Source organism: Sturnira hondurensis, unplaced genomic scaffold, assembly GCF_014824575.4.
Source record: "Sturnira hondurensis isolate 20B ecotype Veracruz unplaced genomic scaffold, ASM1482457v3 Scaffold0021214, whole genome shotgun sequence".
Classification (NCBI taxonomy): domain Eukaryota; kingdom Metazoa; phylum Chordata; class Mammalia; order Chiroptera; family Phyllostomidae; genus Sturnira; species Sturnira hondurensis.
Genome location: NW_028093845.1, coordinates 9051556 through 9074613, shown reverse-complemented (window position 1 = coordinate 9074613; position 23058 = coordinate 9051556). Strand labels below are relative to the sequence as shown.

The 23058-nt window shown below is 38.9% G+C and overlaps 1 pseudogene; it reads right to left on the bottom strand.

Moving 5' to 3' along the window:
- Positions 1-968: 968 nt before the first annotated feature.
- On the bottom strand, positions 969-21810 carry LOC118977145 (S-formylglutathione hydrolase-like; annotated as a pseudogene).
- Positions 21811-23058: the final 1248 nt, after the last annotated feature.

Below are 23058 nucleotides of genomic sequence, written 5' to 3'. Positions count from 1 at the left end.
CAGTTATTTAATCAGCAAAATGGCTTTATTTGGAACTAGCAGAGGAAATGCAACTTGGGACAAGCAATCTAGGGCAAACCATAGGCAAGTCCAAAGAGCAGAAGAAAAGGGCTTGGTTCTTTGTGGAAAAAAGAGAAAGTTGGGAGGGTCTGTTTCACAGAATTCAGGATGGTAATGGCTTCTCATTGGCTGAGCATGGCAGTCTTTCATTGGCTGAGCTGTAACCAGGAGCCCAAGCCGGGAGGCAACCAGCTGGAAAGGTTCTGGTGATGATTGCCAAAGGTAGAGAGGTGTGCTGGCAAGGGGGAAGTTTACTGCTGTGGTATGTCCTCTTCCTTGGGGTCTAGGTGGCAGTGCATCAGAGCTTCTCCTTCAGGGCTTCCCAACTCCATTTTCAATGGAATTGTCTTTCTTTATTTTTTAACACTTTCTTTTCTTCTTTTTGATTAAGATCTTTCCTCTAAAGAATTACTGATCAAGGGTCAAGTGTTTTAAATATTTCCCTTGGTGCCAAGAAAGACCTTTCTTGGTTGTCATGTGCAATGTTGAAGGGAAAGTGCAAAGATTAAAAACTGTTGAGGTCACTCACATTCGAGTAACAAGGAAGAGAAGGAAGGAGTCCCCTTGGGCATTTCCCATCTGAGATCAGTGTTGGACACCATACTGGAATGCTGAGCTAACGTAACCCTGTAGGGTGCATCACTTCTTCAGGGAGTTGACAGACAAAGTTTAGCAGGACAATGACCCTAATTTGGATCTCATTGCAGTGAAATATTTGTGGAATAATTTTGTAAATAAGATGTATACATTTCTTCTTTCTTAAGTTTCATATTTATTCAGAAGGTGATTTAACTGTAGAATGAAGCATTTTTAGCATTATGATATACAATGTTTTGACATCTTTTTTCCTTGCAATTTTGTTTATCACAATTTTTGTAATCCTGATGAGAGTCTCTTATCTGAAGTTTTCAAGCATTCGGGTATTCTGCATGATGTCTGATGTGATAAGTAATAAAGGTTGCAGAGAAGTAGTGCCTGTGATCATAACTCTTTTGTGATCTAAAAATAACAGGGGTTTTCTTTTCTGTACAGGCAGCTATAAACGTATTGGGTAGTAACTGTTCAGCTGAAAGAAAACTGGTCTTTTCTTTGATCGATTAGTAGGTCCAACTGAAGGACTTCACAAGATGGGTAGCATCCATCATAAGCCTTCCATTTACTTTGATCTGTTCCCAAATATCCACTAACAGCTTTTTTTTTTTTTGCCCCAAGGACAAAGCACTGGATTGCAAATTGGAGCAAGTGCTGACACAGATTTGTATTTTCCAGGATTCTTTAAAGTGCAAATCAGAGCTCCATGGCCTCCCACGGAGTGGCCAAAAATAGACATCCTTTGGGGGTCTACTGGAAAATTGGCATTGGTGAGTTGGGGAAGCTCCTCTGTTACATGAGTACATCCTGTAGTTCACTTTCCAAGGATCTTCAGTGACATCCATGTAAGACCCAGCACCAGTGCCAAAGTCCTAGCTCTCATGTCCTTTAATGTTGCAGCCTGAGGGGTGGTGTCTGGAGCGACGACCACAAGGCCAGGTTCTAGGGTGGCCTGATGATAGCTGGATTTTGGTACAAAATTCTGTTCTATGCAGGTTAAACCAGACAGCCAATGTAGTACAAGGCAGTTTGCAGTTTCTGCCTTTGGTGGTAAGTAGATAGCAAATTCCACTGTGTAGCTCAGTTCAACATTGTCACATTCAAAAACTTTCTAGAATCCCCCAAAGCAGTTGTCACTGGAAATCTGCTTCAGTGCCACTCTTTTCCTGTCCTACTTCAACTTGCTCTTTTGTCTGCATCAAAGTGTGGATGATCCTCCAGCCACAGGCAGTAAGAGTAAATCTCTTATTTTTAACAGAAAATGAATAAATTCATGAACTGAATATACCAGTACATAAAAATTCACTTCAAACGAATATGTGCAAAATAAGATGAAGCATTATGGCTAGAAAAACTTGTTTTTCATTTTGCTGTTGTTCTGTTACAGTTGTCCCAACTCCCCCCCCCCACCCCCCGTTGCTCGCCTGTGCCTCCTGCTGCTCCCCTACCCCTGCTCTCACAATCAATTCCCGCCCTGTTGCCCATGTCCATGGGTCATCCATACATGTTTCTTGACTAGGCCCTGCCCCTTCTTTCCATCATTCTTCCCCTCTGCTCTCCCCTCTGGTCACTGTTAGTCTGTTCCTTGTTTCCATGCCTCTGGTTCTATTTTGCTCATTTGTTTGTTTTGTTTGTAAGGTTCCTGTTATAAATGAGACCACATGGTATTTGTCTTTCACTACCTGACTTACTTCACTTAGCATAATGCTCTCCAGTTCCATCCACAATGCCATGAAGGGTAGGAGCTCCTTCTTTCCTATGGTGCATAGAATTTCACTGTGTAAATATACTACAGTTTTTTGATCCACTCATTTACTGATGGGCACTTAAGCTGTTTCCAGCACTTGGTTATTATAAATGATGCTGCTATGAACACAGGAGAGCATATGTTTTTTGAATAGGTATTTCAGGATTCTTATGGTACAATCCCAGCAGTGGAATCCCTGGATCAAAAGGTAGTTCCATTTTTAGTTTTTTGAGGTATCTCCATACTGCTTTCCACAGTGGCTGCACCAGTGTGCATTCCCACCAACAGTGCACTAGGGTTCCCTTCTCTCCACATCCTCACCAGCACTTGTTGTTTCTAATTAAAGCTTCAATACAAAGTTATGTTTCTGAGAATACATGAAATTCTGAAAATAAGAGTCAATTTAGGTTAAGCACTTAAGTTTAATCATATTTATAATCCCTGACATTTAGAATGATATATATATGTATACACATACATATATATGTATGTATATATGTATGTATATACATATATATATATCTGTGAATATATATATTTCCACAAAATTTTGTTATATTAGATTTGAAACCCAAAACTTTGAAAATAGACTGCTGCTTTGATACTTTTGGGAATGTTAAAAGACAGACTGATGTTAAATCAACACATTTCCCTTGGGCTCGGAATTCAATATATTTTACCAATGTCTCTAAAATAAAAAAAAAATTTAAATTAGCAGTTGGACAAATGATATACCTGGACTGTATTAAATCACTTAAAGCCATGCTTTGGTGGAGGGAATGGTAATGGTGAACACTGAACAATTTGTGCAAATTATAGCATATTTTGGAAAACCATGGAGAGATTAATAAAAGGGATGAGTAGATTCTTTGAGATTCGGAGCCAGGGCTGCTCACTGAGTGTAGGAGAGTTAATAAATATGTTACAAATCTATTGAGAGGCCCCTAAGGCACTGTACAGTAAACCCAGTTGGACTCACCATTCATCAATAATCACTTAGACAGTCTCCTTAAAGGAGGATTGTCCACAATGGCCCTCTTTCTCTTACATTGATAGAAAAATTGCTAATATGTAGTTTTAATTGACATAGAATTTCATGAATTTAGAAGAGTTTGAGATGGACATTATTTACTTTCTTTCTGGGACAAACCATGTAAAAATGGTATCTGAAATCTATCATCAATTTACCCTCTTCCAAAATGAGAAACTATGACTCACAGTAAGCTGTCGTATCATGGAGCTGTAGTGCCCGCCCACGTGAAACCCATGACACAGGAGGAATGTTTCCCTGAGACTTTGGGTTCTTCTGGGGCAATTATCCAAATACAAGTAACTGACTGTCCTGAGATGGGAAGAAGAGATGCGTGAGAAGGTTTTACGGTGCTTTGTAGCCCCGCCTGCTCTCAACCCTTGCTTGTTGCCCTGTGCTCCACTATTCATATGCATGCTGTAGGCTAATGAATCTAATCCAATTTCATTTTTACTCTCTCCATTCAAAACATCATTTGTATTGCTATCTTATATTCTCCCTACTGTAATTTAAGAAGATTTTCTTTCGTTTGGTTCTCATCAGAGAAGAATGGCTAATTAAAAGTTTCTGTGAAACAATTGATTAAATTTAATTTTCCATGGTAAATAATAGGGTCTGACTTTGTTTTCATTCATGTTGTGACCAACAGGAATTTCCTGCCTATTTCATAAGGATGTTGAAAGGACTCACCAACTAGTGTATGTAAGAGTCTCTAAGCTCCATAGAAGAAAGGGACTACAGGTAAACATAAAATGTATAAGAAATAGAAATTAAGATGAGAATGTTTCTTTTTACCAGGCTTGAATTGTCAATCAGTTTCAGATATCAAAGTTATGGGCTCTACTTTTATGTTTCTGAATAGGGCTCTCTAGAAAGTAGAAATGGTGGATTAAGCACGAGTGAGATAAAGCCTGTAGTTTTCTGTCCCTTCAATAGGTAACATTCATATCGATGTCAACGTTATATTAAGTGATACACAAAGTTTTTCTTTCTCAGGCATAATTCAGCCTCATTTCTTGGCTATTATAAGATATGCTATCTCAGATATATAAAATTGGAAACATGTGCTTTAAGACCAATAGTATTGCTGTTTCATAAGGTCAGCTCCAAAGGTTCTGCACAAAGCTAGGTTAATTTAAAATGAAATAGAGGCAGCTGTTGTAAGAAATGCAGTATATAAGATCTCATTTAAGGTTGTATTTTATTTCCCTTATAAATTTTAATTGTTTTTTGAGAAAAAGAATTTGTTAATGAAATAAAATAAAACCTGGTTTGGCAAATGTTCTGTAACCATATGAAAATGGATAGTGCATGAAGTAATACAACTCAATTGTAGTTTTTCCCTCCCTTATCCAAAAAGAGTATGGAATGTTTTTTCTGCAATGAGGGTTATGATAAAATGCTTTCTTTTCTTTACAACAGATTACAAAAAGAATTTAAGACTTATATTTCAAATTGTAAGACTTCAAGGTTGCTTTGACAAACAGAAGGAAGCTACATTATTTCTTAGATGTTTAGGTAACTCTTTTCCACCCCTTGCAGCTCAGAGCTCAATTACAAACACAATAAAGGCATGGGCTACTGACACTTTATTCAGACAACTCTTCAGCCAGATCTTGAAAATGGACTGGTACCAACATTTCCTTGACTTCAAGGTAAGATTTGTCTCAAGTCCTTCATTTTTCATTTTTTTCTGTCTTTATTTCTTTAAAAAAATTATCTCCCATGGTGTGTGGCTGTTTTTTCCAGGCTTTAACTTTCGCCAGTTGAAAGAGTACTTCCCAACTATTTCAAAGGTACCATGGTCAATCTAAAAAGATCATGATAGAAATGAATTTAATACCTCCTAATTGGGGACTATCTTATGGGAAATTTTCAAAGTAATTATCTGTCAAGTAAAAAAAAGTCTCCAACAGAGTCACTTAAACATAAAAATGAATCACGCAGTGTGCAGGTCTACTAATTGAGTTAATAGGCAAAAAGAAAAAAAGAAAAGAAAAGAAAGCAAAAGATAATGCAACCCAGTAATCTTAATTATTCAGAATGTAACTGAGGGACTTGAGCCTGAAAAGGCAGCCCCTCCAAGCAGCCAAGACATATGTACCTTGTGTAGGTTCCATAACCTCTCTATGCTTCAGTTTCCTCAGCTGTGAATGAAGGTATAAATATACAGCACATAGTAAAAATGCTCAATAGACATTTTTGTTGTTGAAAAAATTGTCTTGATTCACTGCTGTTTCGTAATTCTGGTATACTATATTAAGTTCAGATAGCCATCTCAAAATATTTTTTAGAATTTCTTACAGTGAGAAGGTTTTTTAAAATTTTTATTTTTTAAGTGTCAATGATTTTTTATTGCTCCATTACAGTTGTCCCACCTTTTTCCCCGTTGCTCTCCCCGCCACTCCCACAGTCAACCCTCCCCCATTGCCCATGCCCACGAGTCCTCTATTCATGTTCCTTGGCCTGCCCCTTTCTCTCTCTCCCCTGTTATCCCCCACCCACCTCCCCTCTGGTCAGTGTCAGTTTGTTCTTTATTTCCATGTCTCTGGTTGTATTCTGCTCACTTGTTTGTTTTGGTGATTAAGTTCCACTTATAGGTGACAACATATGGCTTTTGGTATTTCTTTTATAACTAGAAAAAGTAGGTATTAATACAACTCCTATACAGATATAGAAAATTATTTTAAAAAATTTTGTGTCAGTAATTTGATTATCAATGGGGGGGGCTGAGCAATTTGACTAGCTATATATACACAATTAATTTTGATGTTTTGAAAAATATTTTACTGAGATATGAGTAATGATAAAACTCACAACACTATTATTATATTCTACAGATTTTACATTATTGTCTATGATATACTTAACTGGTGTTAATCACTGATTCTTTCTAGAATAATATTTTGAAGATTGAAAACTCTCAACTAAAATGGCAAATCAATAACAAGTAAGGAATGAACACTTTGTCATTCTATTTAACATACTTTGTGTAGAAATATAATCCAACAGGGAAGGTGGTCTTTGGTTCACGCAAGATTGCTCAAAAGCTCATGAGATGGCAGTATGTTAAAATCTAGGAAAAAATCAAAGACAAGAGTTACTACAGCGATTATACAGGATAAGTAATTATGCCCTGAGTCAAATCAAGGCCTTAAGATGATATGTTTCCTCAAATAATATTCTAATATGTCCAGAATGTATTGTTGTATGTAACTATTGAAGTACATTAGTTTCCACAATCTTACTCCATTTTTGTATTTGTGGTGCCCACACTCCTAAGATGAAAGGCTGTTGTGTAGTCAAGAAAGCAATAGTAAGTGTTGCCTCACCTCATTCACTCTTCCTGGTCTTGGGAGCAGAGTCACTACTCACTCTGTTCCTGACTACTTTGGGTGGTTGTAACTGGTCCATCTTGGGTGCCCCTGTTCTCTCCATAGTTTCAGTAAACTCTTTCCTAAAAACAATAGCATCAAACTGAGTGACTGAGTAAGGGTTAAGCTATTTTGGCAGGAGTTTGGACTTCAAGAGTTTTTTAAAATATATTTTATTTATTTATTTTTAGAGAGAGGGCAAGGGAGGCAGAGAAACACCAATGTGTGGTTGCCTCTCTCGTGCTCCCAGCTGGAGACCTGACCCACAACCTAGGCATGTGCCCTGACTGGGAATCAAACCAGTGACACTTTGATTCAAAGGCTCGCACTCAATCCACTGAGCCACACCAGCCAGGGCAAGGGCATTTGCACCGATTTTCTGAAACAGGTGGTAACTTTAGTTTCACATCTTGATAAGAACAAATTATTTCAAATATCTTAAATCATTAAAATATAAACATACAGTATTTATTATATGTCATGTACTCTCCTGGATACTAGGAAATTTAACAGCGAACAAAATTGCCAAAAATCTTTGCTATAGCAGAGATTGCATACTAATAGAAGATAATGGAGTCTGAAGTTTAGGTCAGTAAAGCAAGACACTTAATGTGGAAATATGTAAATTGTATTAAAAAGGGGGGATTATCACTGAACTAAAATGCTGCTGATAGATTCAGGAGAAAGAGAATGAGCAATGGCCATTGAATTTAGTGTCATGGAGATTGCATTAGTCAGGATTCTCCAGAAAAACAAAACAAATGGCCTGTCTGTCTATCTATCTATCTATCTATCTATCTATCATCTCATCTATCTACCATCATCATCTGTTTACCTACCTATCATCTATCTATCTACCTATATATTGAGACATTTAAGTAATTGGCTCCAACTATTTTGGGGGCTGACAAGTTCAAATCTGTAGGGTAGGCCAGCAGGCTGGAGGCCTCGGAAAGAAATGATGTTGTAGCCTTGAATCCAAAGGCAGTTTGAAGGCAGGATTCCTTTTTCTCAGAGGAGCTCAGTCTTTTCTGTTAAGATCCTCAATTGATTAGAGAAGGACCTTGCACATTATGGAGGGTGAGCTAACTTACTCAAAATCTACTGGTATAAATTTAATTGCAGCTAAAAATTACTTTTACAACAACACCTTCTAGTACCTGGTACTAACCAAATAACTGGGTACCAAACCTAATCAAGTTGACACATAAAATTAACCATGACAGAAGTCATTGACAAAATTGAGACATTTCTATGGAGTATTATTCACTACTATATCCCAATATCTTAGCATGGTATTTAGTTGTATTTCTACTTATCTTCCCCTTAAATATTATATAATCACCTGAATCACTTGAATCACATGCCAAAGGAAGAAAAACACCTCAAGAAACATTTTTTAAATTGTGGTTTGTAAAAACATATAGCAGTTGTGAAGTAATTGAGATTATTTAAAAATTGGTCAATCAAAACTACAAAAATAATTCTATAGTCAAGTGTGATGAAAAATTCACAATACAAATGATCAAATAATTCTAATATATTTTAAAATGCCAAATTTTATATATTTTGGTAGTGCTCTTATACTATCCCCAATTAAAATTATAGAATTTTCTTTTAGAAGTCCTCCTTCTGATGACCTTCAAAATAAAGATAGTAACTACTGATATATTCCCAAATCCTAGAGAAATGACTCAACGTAAGACACATAGATAATTAAATATTTTCATTGGTGACATCTAGCAGGCTTAATTTTGTTTTTTTTTAAATTATTTAACTATTTTTCAAGTACAGTTTTCTATCTATTACTCCCATCCCATCCCACCCCCCGGTGCTCCCTCCTCCCATTTACACCCTTCTCAGTTGTCGTCCATGTATCCTTTATATATGTTCCTCTAAATCCCTCCCCTATTTCCCATGAAATTCCCTCCCCTCTCCCCTCTGGTCACTGTCAGCCTGTTCTCTATTTCAGTGTCTTTGGATATATTTTGCTTGCTTGTTTGTTATGTTGTTTAGCTTTCTGTTAAAGGTGAGATCATATGGTATTTGTCCTGCAACACTTGGCTTATTTCACTCAGCATAATGCTTTCCAGTTCCATCCATGCTGTTGCAAAGGGTAGGAGCTCCTTCTTTCTTTCTGCAGCATAGAATTTCTGCTGCATTGTGTATATGTACCATAGTTTTTTGATCCATTCATTTACTGACGGGCACCTAGGTTGCTTCCAACTCTTGGCTATTGTAAATTGTACTGCTATGAACATTGGAGTGCATGTGTTCTTTGGGACTGGTGTTTAAGTTTCTTAGGATACAATCCTAGCAGTGGAATTGCTGGGTCAAAAGGCAGGTCCAATTTTAGTTTTCTGAGAAAATTCCATACTGCTTTCCATAATGGTTGTACCAGTCTGCAATCCCACCAACAGTGGACCAGAGTCCCCCTTTCCCCACACCCTCTCCAACATTTGTTGTTTATTGCTTTGTTTATGATAGCTATTCTCACCAGTGTAAAGTGGTATCTCATTGTGGTTTTAATTTGCATCTCTCTGATAGCCAGCGATATTGAGCATCTCTTCATGTGTCTCTGGATCCTCTGTATGTCCTCCTTGGAGAAGTGTCTGTTCAAGTCCTTTCCCTATTTTTTAATTGGGTTAGTTGTCTTCTTAGAATGAAGTCATGTGAGTTCTTTGTATATTTTGAAGATTGTTTTCCACTAATTTTTGCTAGAGTTCTTGAGTGACTAGATAGTGAAACTTCACTTTTCCCCTCCAAGTAATCATTCTCTGGTAACATTTGAATCCCTGAAGTCTGAACCTTTTGCGTTGAGTAACTAGTTGGCTAGTTACTAGATACCATTTGTACTAGTAACTAGTTACCAGTTACTAGATACCATTTGGCTCTTTCATTCCAGGAACTGGGCTTTCTACAACAATGTTCAGATTTTTAAATGTCTTAAAAGCAATATGACACTGTTTATTTCCTTTCTTAATCTAATTATGCTTGGTTACATTGCCTGGTTTATTGGTACAACATTGATTATTTTACTATATCATAGGGTATAAGAATGTATATGGATTACCATGACAATTTCTAAATTAGCCAGATGGAAGAAGGTGGGTGGCGGGGTAAAAATAGAACACTTCCAACTCTACTGCTCTTATTACAGCTTAGTTTTATAATATAATTTGTCTGAGTGTGTAAGCATAGGTATTTCCCTATGCAATGTTGCTGAACAAATTATAATTTTTGTTTCTACTCAATGATTTTATACACTTGGAAATGCATCCTGAATGTATGGTTCAGAGTGAAGTTCTACTTACAAACCATCCATTCAAGAGGAACTCAGTTCAGCAGTTGGTCATTTCTGAGGAAAAACAATGTGATTCTAAAATCTATGAGTTATTGACATTAGGTTAACCAGTTTGTATTGAAATAATATGTAGCATTTTTTCAAAATTTTAATTTTTCACTTAGTCTCCTTTGGTAATACTATTTTAAGATTTTAAGAAAAATGCAACAAAGCAAACAAAAACATCCTTCTGTAAATTACACCTATCTTTTGAAAAATAATCAAGATTTATTTTTCTCATTTGTCATTGCTAAGATTTTCAATACCCAGGACTATTTCTTGTTGCACAATATTTAGCATATATAGCCATGAACTAGATGATTATTGATTGAACGTATGAATAAATGAATGAATAAGCACAGTAATGAATGATTTCATTAAGCTTTAAAATTGGCTCTGAACTTCTTGATAGTCAAGACAAAATGAACACATGGTAGGCTACTAAATTTTCAGTTCCTTGATAGAAGAAAGAATAACAAGTGAAATTTCCTTCATGTTTTTCCCTGCCACATTTTGTTTCCATTTGGTTAAATTTTCATCTGCTCTCCCAAACCAGTAGTATATGAAAATCTCTTTCTCTGTAAAGGTTATTCTGCTAAAGACTTAAACTCTGTTTTCACGCTTGTCCCCCTATGGGGTGATTTCAGCACAACAGAGATTCTGTTAAAATGTAACCTGGATAATAATGTTCCTCTGATCAAAATCCTTAAAAGGCTTTTTTTCATCTAGAAACCAAGACCAAAACCAAAACCAAAACCAAGACCAAAACCTCACCATGAGTTATAATCTCTGCCCTCCTCCTTCCCCTCTGTCCCCTCTGGTCCCTCTCTTTCCCTTATTTCTTCCATTCTGCACCTGGCTCTTTTTGCTCCAATCGCAGTGGCCCACCTTGAACACACTAAGCCAATCATTCTATCAGTTAGGACTTTTCTATAGGTACCCATAGATTTATCCACTTTCTTCAGGTTTTTAATTGAACATCACTTTAGTTGAGAGTTTCTTTATTGACACCTCATAGAAAATAGCAGCTCCTATCTTGTCAATCTCTATTCTATTTACCTCCTTTATTTTTTTCCATAACACCAACCACCATCTGTGTCTTTAATTTACTCCCCTTTTCTTAAGTATATACCAACACTAAGATGTTTCCCACTTCTTCCTGAGGACTCTATGAACTCATTTGAGTAGTAGCCCACATGTAGTTCCTTTACCAGACATGGTACAACGTGTTGCTAGAGAATATTAACAAGGCTTCAAGCAGGTAGTATATGGTTATTGATTTGACATATATACTGCTTCAGTGTTTGATTGGGGGAGAGAGTCAGAAGAATTTTCATTTATATGAAATTGGCAGAATATTTATTTAAATTTTTTTCCTAAAATATGCTGTTATCAATTGTTCCAAAGAGATGTGGATTACCAGGGTATTTCATAGTACACTGAAATATTCCATTGATAATAACATGAATATTTGATAGGATGAGCAAGAGATGATAGTAGTATATTAGAGGCATATATATATATATATATATATATATATATATATATGCACACACATATATATATACACACACAAACACACACATGTATATATGTCACTCTTTATATATATATATGTGTGTGTGTGTGTGTGTGTGTGTATGTGCATCCCAAAGGGTGGATTTAAGTTTCAGAGACCTGTCACTTCAGGGATGATTACAGGGGTTCCATGGTCAGAAACACGCTCATATGCTCTCCCAATTAAGACACATTTCTGTATCATGCATCTCCTATGACAAGCATGGAGCAAAGTATCTAGTGACCTCTTTGCATTCTGGATGCAGCACCCTTCACACATGGAGATACTGTTTGGACCATATATCAGGTGGCACAAAGTGTTGCCGGCTTCCAGAGGGACCAGGAGCAGTACAGGAACCTGTAGGACTCCAGGCTATGATTTAGACAACCCCGTTACCCAGGCCATATGGTCCAATGGGCTGTATGATGTTGGAGGTATTGATTTTGAAATACAGGCTGTTTGGAGTTCACAGAAAGACTTTGTTGGAGAATTATGATGCAGGTTTCTGGGATTCTGGAGCAAAGTCATGTCATTCATAAAAAGGAATTAAATGCCTTTTGAAAAATAACTTCTGGCATATTACTTGGCCCTGGCAGAGATAAAATAATTGACCATGAGGTGCCTAGCACCCTTGTGTCCAAAACTATTCATTATAAGCTGTGTGTTGTCTACAAATTCAAAAAGTTGGGTGGGTCCATCAGCAGTCTACTGTAAGGTGGAAAGGCACAACTGGGATCATGACAAAGTAGGACCAGAGGTCACAAGCACACTGTGCGAGCTGGTAGCCAGATCCCCATATCACCCATTACCGTTGCTCCCATGCCCCTCCTTCAGATCACCCCCATTTAGAAACTCCTGTGTGACTAAGGAGGAGAAGGAGAAAACCTGAGCTTCCTTAGTGGATGAGACAGCTCAATGCATAGACACCAGCTGAAATGAATAGTGACTGCATTGCAGCCACTTTCATGAGGAGGTCTTGAAAGAGGGTGAGGAGAGAAAATCTCCCTGATCTGTGGAACTGTGCGTGTAAGGTGGGGTCATTCACACTGTGTGAAAGGGGAAGTGTCCCAAAGGCCATGGCCAATGAATGGCCTGGCCAGTGAGTGGGCCAAGGATCTACTAGGAAAATTACCAGAGGGTTAGAGTTAGGAAGAGGCAGGCAGGTGGACATGTGGGAGAGGACAAGGAGTATGAAGATTTTGCTGAGTTAATATTGGGAGAACAGCATTCCACAGAGAAAGCACTAAACAACCCAAAGACAAAATAATTGAGCTTTTTGACATCGGCCTGTGTCGGTCATAGGCCACACAAGAACTTGCAGGAAGGACACATGAACGGAGTGACCTACCGAATTTCCTCCACTGTAAGATGCCCATGTTTCACATGTCAGCATAACTGAAACTGAGATGCCTCTTATGCTCCATGTACTTAAAAACATTATTTCATTTGGCACCAAGTTTTCTTCTTCACATGTACTTCGAATATGGTCTTACAATGAATTGAAAGTTTTTTCCCACTTTCGCAGCTTGTCTTACAATCGACAATGTCTTTGATTTGATGAAATATAATCGTCACTGCATATTTTCTGGATCAACAACCTGTCATTTAAATTTAGATATTAAACAAAGTTTGCTGGCCTCCTTTTTGTTCTAATACATACAAGCCATATTTCTAGCCTTACATGTTGTCTCAGCATCGAGCTGACTCCTGCATATTTGAAGTTCTGGTGTCTGCCTTCCGACAGTGCAACTACTCTGATGGTTATTAAAAGAGTGTCAATAAGTATATAGTGTTGCATTTTGGCTTCCAAATCGGTCGTAGTTACTAAAAAATGTTTCACTCAAGTCCTCGCCCAAATCTTTTAATGCTTTCTCCAAAAAGAAACGGATCTCCTATTGTTGTTGGCTAGAAAACTCATGTGGGCCTCTGGCGATGTGATGATGTGACAAACAGGGAATGAATGCTGTGCTCCTAATGAGTGGAGGCGTGTGAAGTTAGTCAGCTTTTAAAGTCATTATTTCACACTGTGTGATAGAGAGGGGTAGGAGATCTTCCTTTTCATACATTCTAGCTGTCTTCCATTAGGGCCACTGGGTCCGTTTGTGGTTTGATCCGATGTGGAGAGAGACACTGTAGCCCAAAACAGCTCTTCATGCTCCAGCATTAAAATCTGAGATGAAGAGGAGCCATTCCAACCCGCACAGAAGATACACTTCCAGTTCGGTTACTATGAATGGCGGGCTTTTGACACTTGTATCATCTCTGTTTTGAACATGAGGAGATAAATCATTCAATTGCAAGGATCAGATTTCCCAAAATTAGACAGTAAACCAGTGACACAACAGTACATAGGTAACTCCCCTACCCCCCCTTTTTAGTTTCTCTCAACTCGGCAATCGCATTTGTAAACTGAGTCTTCTTCCTTCTAAAATAGAACTGATATGGTAATCTACAATGCCCACTATTAGCTTTTCTTTTAGGAAGTCCAAACGAAAATGGTTACAAAAAGTAGAAATTCAAATATAACAAGAAATCTCTGACAAAATAACATTCTGGATAACAATGCTTCTTACTTGAAAGACGAAAATGACAGCACAGCAGGACATTTAAAATTCTGATTGGAAAGATAACGTATTAATCCAAATGATTCAAGCTTAGCCAAAGTGGACTCACTTTGAGCTTATGTAGAGGCTCGAGAAAAAAAAACACCTACACGTTTTATGTTAGTTATGTTTTTCTTAAAATGTTTTAGAATTTCGGCAGATTAATCTTATCAAAAGTCCAAAAGTTTGTAAAGCTCAGTAAAACCAGTAATGAGCAGGGGTGCAGAGAGCAGAGACAGGAAAGAGAGGATGCAGAATGCAAGAACTGGAACATGCCTGAGCCGTAAGGAGCAAACCAATTATCTTAAAGACAAGCAGGGTACCAAGAGAGAAAATGTGTTGTGCTAAAAGTTTGCACATTTAGTTCTAGATTAGGGTATTCACATAAAAATGGCATTTTGTGTTAAAGGGACAATGCACTGCTGGCTGAAAGGGGGACATAAACTTATTTTTTCTGAAAAAACTCAGGGTAATTCCTGAAGAACTTTGTCGCTCTGAAATAGAACCCAGCGGAACAAATATTTTTATGGTACTTGGTGAATTATTTCTTACAAATTCTTCTTGCTTCTCAAACACATTTCTCCCTTTCAATAGACAAGATGGAAGCAAGCATCTTTAAGGCAGATGCTAGTGCAGAATTTCTCATCCTTGGCACTGTTGACATATCGGGCCAGATAACCCTTTGTTGTGGGGGGGACTGCCTCGGGTCATGTAGAGGTTTAACAGCGTCCCTGGTTCCTGCCTTCTAGATACCAGTAACAACCTTCTACAATTGTGACAACTGAAATGTCCCCTCCTGGGGGAGGGGTCAAAGTCACCCCTGGATGGGAATCCCTATGTTGGAGGCAACTATAACAAAATGAGTTTATTTACTGCCCTTAAGAAACATGTTTTCTAACATCTTCAATTCTACACATTTTTTGTCTGGAAATGGAAACATACAAAAGGTCCCCGTGATCGTTTCTGTGTAGCTGCCCACAGATGGACTCTAAGTGCACTAAGTTCATGCAGAAGGGAACTGGAGAGTTCTGAAATGGTGGCGGTTGGGTCATGCTCTCTCTGAAGGATCTAAGGGAGAAGCTATTTTATGCAATTTTTCAGCTTCTGGTGTTGCTGGCAATCTTCGCTGCTCCTTGGCTTGCAGATGCATAACTCCATTCTCTGTCTCCATTTTCATGGTATTTTCCTCTCTCTCCTTCTCCTCCTCTTCTTTTTTCTAAGAACACTACCCTTATTAAATTAGGGTCTACTCTAATTGAATATGACCTCACCTTAACTTGATTATATCTGTAGAGACTCCATTTTTCAAATAAGGTCACATTTACAAGTACCAGGGGTTAGAACTTCAACATCTTTGGAGGGGATACCATTCAACCTATACAATGGGATCCAAAGGGGAGAGGTTTGTTCTCAATTGGTTCCAAGAGAAATAGTCAATGAGGAGGCCGCAGAAACATTAGTCAAAGGCCCAGCCCATTGAGAAAATGCATAGGTAATGAGTAAAAGGGGCCATACTGAAGCCTCAACTCATTGAGGGATCTCTAGGCATTAAAAGATACAACTCAGCCCTGGCTGGTGTAGCTCAGTGGATTGAGTGTGGGCCTGCAAACCACATGATTGCGGTTCGATTCCCAGTCAGGGCACATGCCTGGGTTGCAGGCCAGTTCCCAGCAGGGGACTCACAAGAGGCAACCATACATTGATATTTCTCTCCCTCTCTCCTTCCCTTCCTCTCTAAAGATAAATAAATAAAATATTTAAAAAATAAAAGATACAACTCAAATCTGAAATAGAGGGGTATTTTGTACTTTGTGACTTTTGTGTATGTGTGAGCAGCTAATGTGAAAGTTGTTTAATAATGACATCTCTGTTCTGTTTACTATTGGGGATAGGAGACTGAGGACGTGTGGGTAACAGATGGGCATTTCAGCTGGGGTAGTTTAAGGAGATTAAAAAAAACTATAATGAGGAAGGGAGGGAGGGAAGGAGGGAAGGACTTCGGTCAAGCAAGCCATCCAATGGATACCCTGCATGGAGGCAGCCTGAGCTAATAAATATTTGATCTCTTCCTTCTATCCCCCCTGCCAGTGCTACCCAAATGGCCAGAAGCCAGAGGGAAATCTGTTGATACAGTGTATGCAGATGAGACTCTGCTACTAGCTCCCCTCACACCCGCACTCCCAACAAGCAAGAGCATAAGCAAGTTTAAGAGGGTGCAGGGTAGATCTGAGTCCAAATGAAACACATGTAGCACAGAAGAAATTCTGGCAAATAGATTCTCTTCTCTGTATTATGTTCTCTATTAAAAAGTAAAATTCAATTTTTATGGATATGGACATTATTTTGACCTTTTGTTTGAAGGGGATGTTCTGCGTGGTCAACTTATTTATTAGTCTCTGAATAAAAACAAGGCTGCATCCCAAATAAAGACAAGATAATGACTAGGAGTCAGGAGGCTTGGGTTCTAGTCCTAGCTTTACAGATAACTTGAGGGAAGATATTCATGGAAGTCATATATATATACACACACACACATATACATACATGCATATGCATATATATATGCATATGCATGTATGTATATATGTATATGTACACATATACATATATATTAAAATTAGGGAGTTGAGTATCTTTTTTAGCTACATGATTTTATTGGCTCTAATTTTCTTTATTTGGGGTTTATCATTAATGATCATATCACATTCATGAACATATTTGCCTCGATTATATATATTCCACAAAAAAAGAGAGAAAGAGCAATGAACAAAACCTATCAATTTGTGAGACTGTCTGTAAAGAATGAAAACTGTAGGCAGATATGCTTAGTAATTTTCATGAAGAATAGAGATGATTCAAGATGAGGAGACAAGGATATTCCAAAATCTTTGCTTTTGAAATGGCTCAAGGTTTCCTGACCTTAGAACCCTGCCACATGCTATTTACTCTTCTGCAAAAGTTCATTTTTCAGCTAAATTCTACTCTTCCCTCTGGTCACAGCTTAGTCCTCAGTCAGAGAAACATTTCTTGACCCTTCTCACCCCTTCCCAGCTTCTAAATAAGTTCCCTTCAGTCATTTTCAATCTTAGAAAGTTTTTTCATTTATTGCATTGTTTATAATTTGACATTATGCATTTGTTTGAATAATGTTTTGCTTGTTCATCTTCTGTTTTTTTCTATTTCTAAATTCCTAGTGGCAGAGATCATGTCTGCATTTACTTTCTGTCTTCTTAGTGCTTATCATAGTGCCTTACCAAAATTAATCAATTTTCAAATGGTCAAATAAATAAACTGAGCGATGTTGTCACTGGACTTATAATTGCCATATCATGAGGAGGATTTGGGGGTTGTGAATCCTTTTATAACTTAATATAGCATAGTATGGGCCTTGATCAGGTAGCTCAGTTGGTTAGAGCATCACCCTGATATACCAACGTTGTGGGTTTGCTCCCGGGGTCAGGGCACACGTAGGAGTCAACCAATGAATGCATGAATAAGTGGAATGACAAATCAGTGTTTTTCTCTCTCTCCCTTTCTCTCTCTCTAAAATCAATTGAAATATATAGCATACTATATTTATTTGGAGGGGTTTATCAATGTAACAGATATTAGGAACTTCATGGCCCAAGGCTGGAAAGTGGGCAACTTCCCTTGCCTTAGGTCCCGATTGCCAAGGAGACAAAATATGTAATGTACATTGATAGAAAAAGCATGTTAAAAGTAATAAAATAAGGAAAATAAAATGATGATACATTAATTACATAAATAAAACCACTCTAAAAAGTCCATCATCCTAAACAGGGCTTCTCAAACTCTGCACCAGTGGCATTATTTGGGGGCGGATAATTCTTTGATGTGGTGAGTGCCCTGTGCATTGTAGGATGTTTAGTGGCCTATTTGGCTCCCATCCGGTCAGTTCCAGTAATGCCTCTCCAGTGTGACAACCACAGTCATCTCCAGACCCTGCTAAATATCCCTTGGGAGACAAAATTGCCTCAGTTGAGAAGCACTGCACCTCAGAATTAATAAACAAAATATCAAACTAAATCAAACAAAACTCAATAACTCTTACACTATGCATTACCATTTCACTGTCCCAAAAACCTTAAAAAAAATCTCATGAGGCACATTCGTGCTCTCGTTATATATAAAGAAAAGGAAAGAGGACAAATTAAGTTGTAATCTCAGTGTCACAGAGGGAGAGGCAGAGTGAGGATGGTGCATCGGGGCCCTTTAATTCCGAAGTTTATGCTGTTCCCAGAAATCTGTTGTGCTGCCTTAGTACAAATGCCCACTGAAAGGAAGGGCTCCAGAGTAGAGCTGAGTGCCTCTGGCCCAGAGACAGCGAGGGCACAGGCAGCTGAGTGCCTGCAGCTGCGGCACTCCCAGGGCTGTATCGCCTCCTGGGGGCCCAGTCACAGAGGCTTAATTTGGGATGCCTTGTGGCTGTCAACTGAGCCCTCCCAACCATATATTCCCAAGCCTGAAAAGAGAATATCCAGACCCCATCTTTTTATGGGAGACACCAAGAAGAAAGCAATTCTGTTTTCCTTTTTAACATACATAAAAATTTTTAAATTAAATGCATTGGGGTGACATTTGTTAATAAAATTATAGAGGTTTCGAGCATATGATTTTATAATACATCATCTATATACTGCCTTGTGTGTTTACAACCCAAATTCAGATCTCCTACTGTTGCTACCAATATACATTTGTATTGACACTGTAACTTTTAACAGCAGAATTGGAAATATCAGTGGTTCATATGTTTTTAGAAACATTATATTCATTTCAGGAGTCAGGTGGGGAGGAGCAGAATCACAGGAGAAACAAACACAGTCACAGACCAAGAGAGATCCAAACAAAGAGAGAGAGAGAGAAAGACAGACAAAAGGAGACACACTTAGACACACACCTAAGAGAGTCATGGAGAGAGGCACACAGACAGAGAAGCACTCAGAGATTCAGAGAGAGAGAGAGACCCATAGACACACTGTGATCCAGAAGGAAGATGAGAGATGGGGACCTTTTTGGCGGGAGGAAGCTGAGGGAGGAAAAGGGCCCTGGAATGCAGGGCCTGTGAGGGAGTTGTGAGAGGCAGGAGGAGACTGATTAATCTACTCTCCAGGGACTTGACCAAGTTACAGACCTGATTTCAGTAATGCTCCAGGCTTTACTGTTAAACATATTGCGGATCATTTCTCTCATCCGGAGAAGCACTGTGAGTCTATACAACAAGCTGAACGAACTCTCAAACTTACCCAGGTAATAACCCCGTGAGGACACAAGCCACAAAGACCCCTGTTTCCTTCCTTTTCACTTTCCTGTCCCCTCTTCTATTTCCCCCTAACCCCGCAAATCCAAGAGCAGCAGATTTAAATATATATCAAGAAAGGTTCAACACAGGTTAGGCTGACTGCAAGCAGCTGTGTGCAGCCAGGGAGGGGGGTGGGGTAGCTCTGAGCTCGAGGTTTGGGAAGGCCTCAAAAACTTTCTCTCCCAGGACCATTCAGATCATTCTAGACTTCTGGACTGAAGCACACGGCACTAAAGCAGCTACTATCCAGTTTATAGCATCACAATTACAGTGGAAACCTGACTAGGCTGGAAAGGCTTTAGGGCCTGATCCGTATAATATTCGATCCCTCCCTCTGGATGGGAAAGCCCCAAAGTCAATATTTAGCATCCAAATATTTTTTGACTGGCTTTCAGTTGATAGCCAGAGCCAGCCATGGGAGGTTCGGCCAGACACACAGCTGACATTTGGGCCACAGAATAGTTAACCTTTGGGTGAGAAATTGAGTTGACATTGGACATGGAGGAAGTAGTTGTTTCTCATAGTTTATGATAGAAGTAATTTCTGGGTCTGGGGCTGTGGCATTCACCCCAGGTAATCTGTGCCTCCTCCTGGTCAGCGAAAGCTAGAATCAAAATATCATACGGGAATTGTGAGGTGCATAACTGCCATTTGAGAAAAGATTTCAGGTTAAATCATGACCATCCACTGTTGTATGAAGTCCTAGAACCAGAGGTACTTTAGTGACTTTCCCAGTCTGATTGCTGACTTTACTCAGGAGGACACTCAGGACCACGGAGGTGAAAGGACTTGTCTAAGATCACACAACAACAGGCTTCCTACTCTTCATCCTGTGTTATTCCAATTTAGGGTAAGTAAATAAATAGCAATATTTTAAATAGAAATTTGTGGTGTTTTTGAGAACTTCCAATTAATAGTCAAAGGAATGTCAATGCATTGAGTAAATATTTAATAAACAATGAGAATTGGAGGGAGAACCTAGAAGATATACCCAGCATCTAGCCCAACATGTTTGCAATAGATACTTATTGAAAGAAATGAATGGGGTCAAATTATTAACACTTTTGTCGGAAGGTTGTCATTATATGAAACAGCCACAGAATGATTTAACCTAGTGAGCGACAGGACTCATGACTCAAAAGATGCCATTTTGAAAAGGTATTTTTCTTACAGAATTAAAACTAATGGAAAATTAGCTAAACCAATGAAGTGTTAAGGATATACGGTGCTCAACAGATGAACAGGTGTGAATCGTATGTAAGTACTTAAGTACACACTCAGGAAAGGCACCAGCTCTTCTGCTGGCCCCGCGGAGTGAAGCAAGTCCTACTTTCCACGTCTCTGTATTTTGAATTTGCTTACCATGTAAAAAAAAATCCTTTCCTGTAAAATTTCATAGAAATGTTAGGTTATTTGAGGAGAATCACTTTCTCCCCAGCACATCACTTAAATAGAAATTTTCATCAAATAATGCCGTTAGCAAAATTAACAGGCAGGGGTAGTGTTCCTCCTAGAAGCTGAAACACCACTGAGAGGTTGAATGAAATGTGAACCACATTTTTCAGATACCTAGATTCTCTGGGTGTAACAGACCCCTCTATGTCTACTGCTCTGGGTTCTATTGCTCAGTGCCAATAGCAACTGTGGCTCCTAATGCCAGAGATTGGTAAAAAGGAGTGGACTTATTTAATTAAAAGTTAATTAAAAGGTTTAGAGTAATGACAGAATTTTGCCAGTAAATCTCACTCCCTTTGAATGCCCACGAATGCACACAGTCCTGCCCCTCCCCCTCTTTTGCCCAGTCAGGCCTATCTCAGAGCATGCCAGTCCCAAGTACTGCCTTTCAGGAAAAAGAAACCAAAGCAACAACAAAGCAAAAAAAAAAAAAAAAAAAAAAAAAAAAACAACGAACAGAAGTCTGCAGCTCACTTCTCCCAGTTCCTCCCAGGAATCCATGTTTAGTTGGCTAGGCCTCCCGCGGTTCCCAGCACCATCAGCAATTTCCACACGATCTTCAGTTCTCAATCCAGAACCACGTGACACCTCCTTTTGGCTGGAGGGCGAGGGTCTTTCCACCCCCTTTTGAGCTGTGTTGTTTCTCAAGGTCTCGAAAGGTCCCACCTGGTCCCACTTGGTCCCCCCTGGTCCCGCCTGGTCCTGCCTGTTCCTGCCTGTTCCTGCCATGCAGGGCTGCTCACCTTTTAGTTCAAATCCATCTTTTACTGGGTCCTCCTCTGCAACCCCATTTCCAACTCCTCCCACAATTGGCTACACCTGCTAGCACTCGCCCGTTTTCTCGGCTGTCGTTGTCAGTCCAAGCCGGCATGGCCCTGTGGTGTGGAGCAAACCATTTCCAAACTCCTGTGCAGGCATCCTAACTGGGGGAGCCACCTACCAGCTACAGTATGGGTCCAAGTCATGCCCATTTCCCTGGCCCAGGCAACCTATTCAGCATTGCTATGAAGCTGAACCTGCTGTTTTTGGTAAGTGAAGTAACTCTCACTGGACCTGCTCCATGTCTCCCATCCCCCAGTCAAGTTTATGGAGATATCCTATATTTCCGGACACCCCAAGTTCTGGACCTCATTCCGTACCGGTTTGTTACCTGGGGACTAAAGGATGGAAAAGGTTTCATAGGATTTCAGTGAATCTCTCAGGTCTCCTTGTATTTCATTGTACTCTGACCGCCAATTGTGCAGAAATTCATCAAGTCAACTTATTTCTCAGCTATGTTTGCATCTTAAGACCTTCATCCTTGTCTGGCAAATCGGTGTGTGATGATCTGCCTGTGGTTCCAGGTACCTGAGCATCGAGGCAGCTGTTCTGTTCACAGCTTTCAAAATGTCATCACTTCCCCGAGGCAACAGCATTCTGGCCTTTCGACGTACTGGAGGGGCAGAGATACTGTAAATCAGCTCTTTGGGCATCTGTTCTGGGCTATAAATTGCTAAGTGAACATGGAAGTTCAAGGATTTCCCTTTACAATTGATCCCTGTATTAGCACAGCCAAAATAATATTTCCTGGAGCCATTTTTGGCTAGCTGTAATAAATGACAATTTCAATTCCATAAGCTTTGTATAAAAAGAATAGTTTTTAAAGCACTTCAGAAGAAATTAATTTAGCCATATACCAAAAAGAGCAAATTTTAATATATTGATAAAAATTACATGTTCCTCAAGGAATATTGTACAGTTTGGCAATATATACTTTAAATATTCTTATGTTAAATAAACCTTAAAAACATGTTTTAAAGCATATGAAGTTCCATATTTTTTAAGCATTATTTTTTGTTTATATAGCAGACAAATGATACTTCACCAAGAGTTTATCATGCATGTAAACTCATAACATTCTGAGAAAGATCTATGTGCATAAAAATAAAAATGTGCCTCAGAAAAGTTAAAGGGACTTGTTTCAAAACACACAGCTTG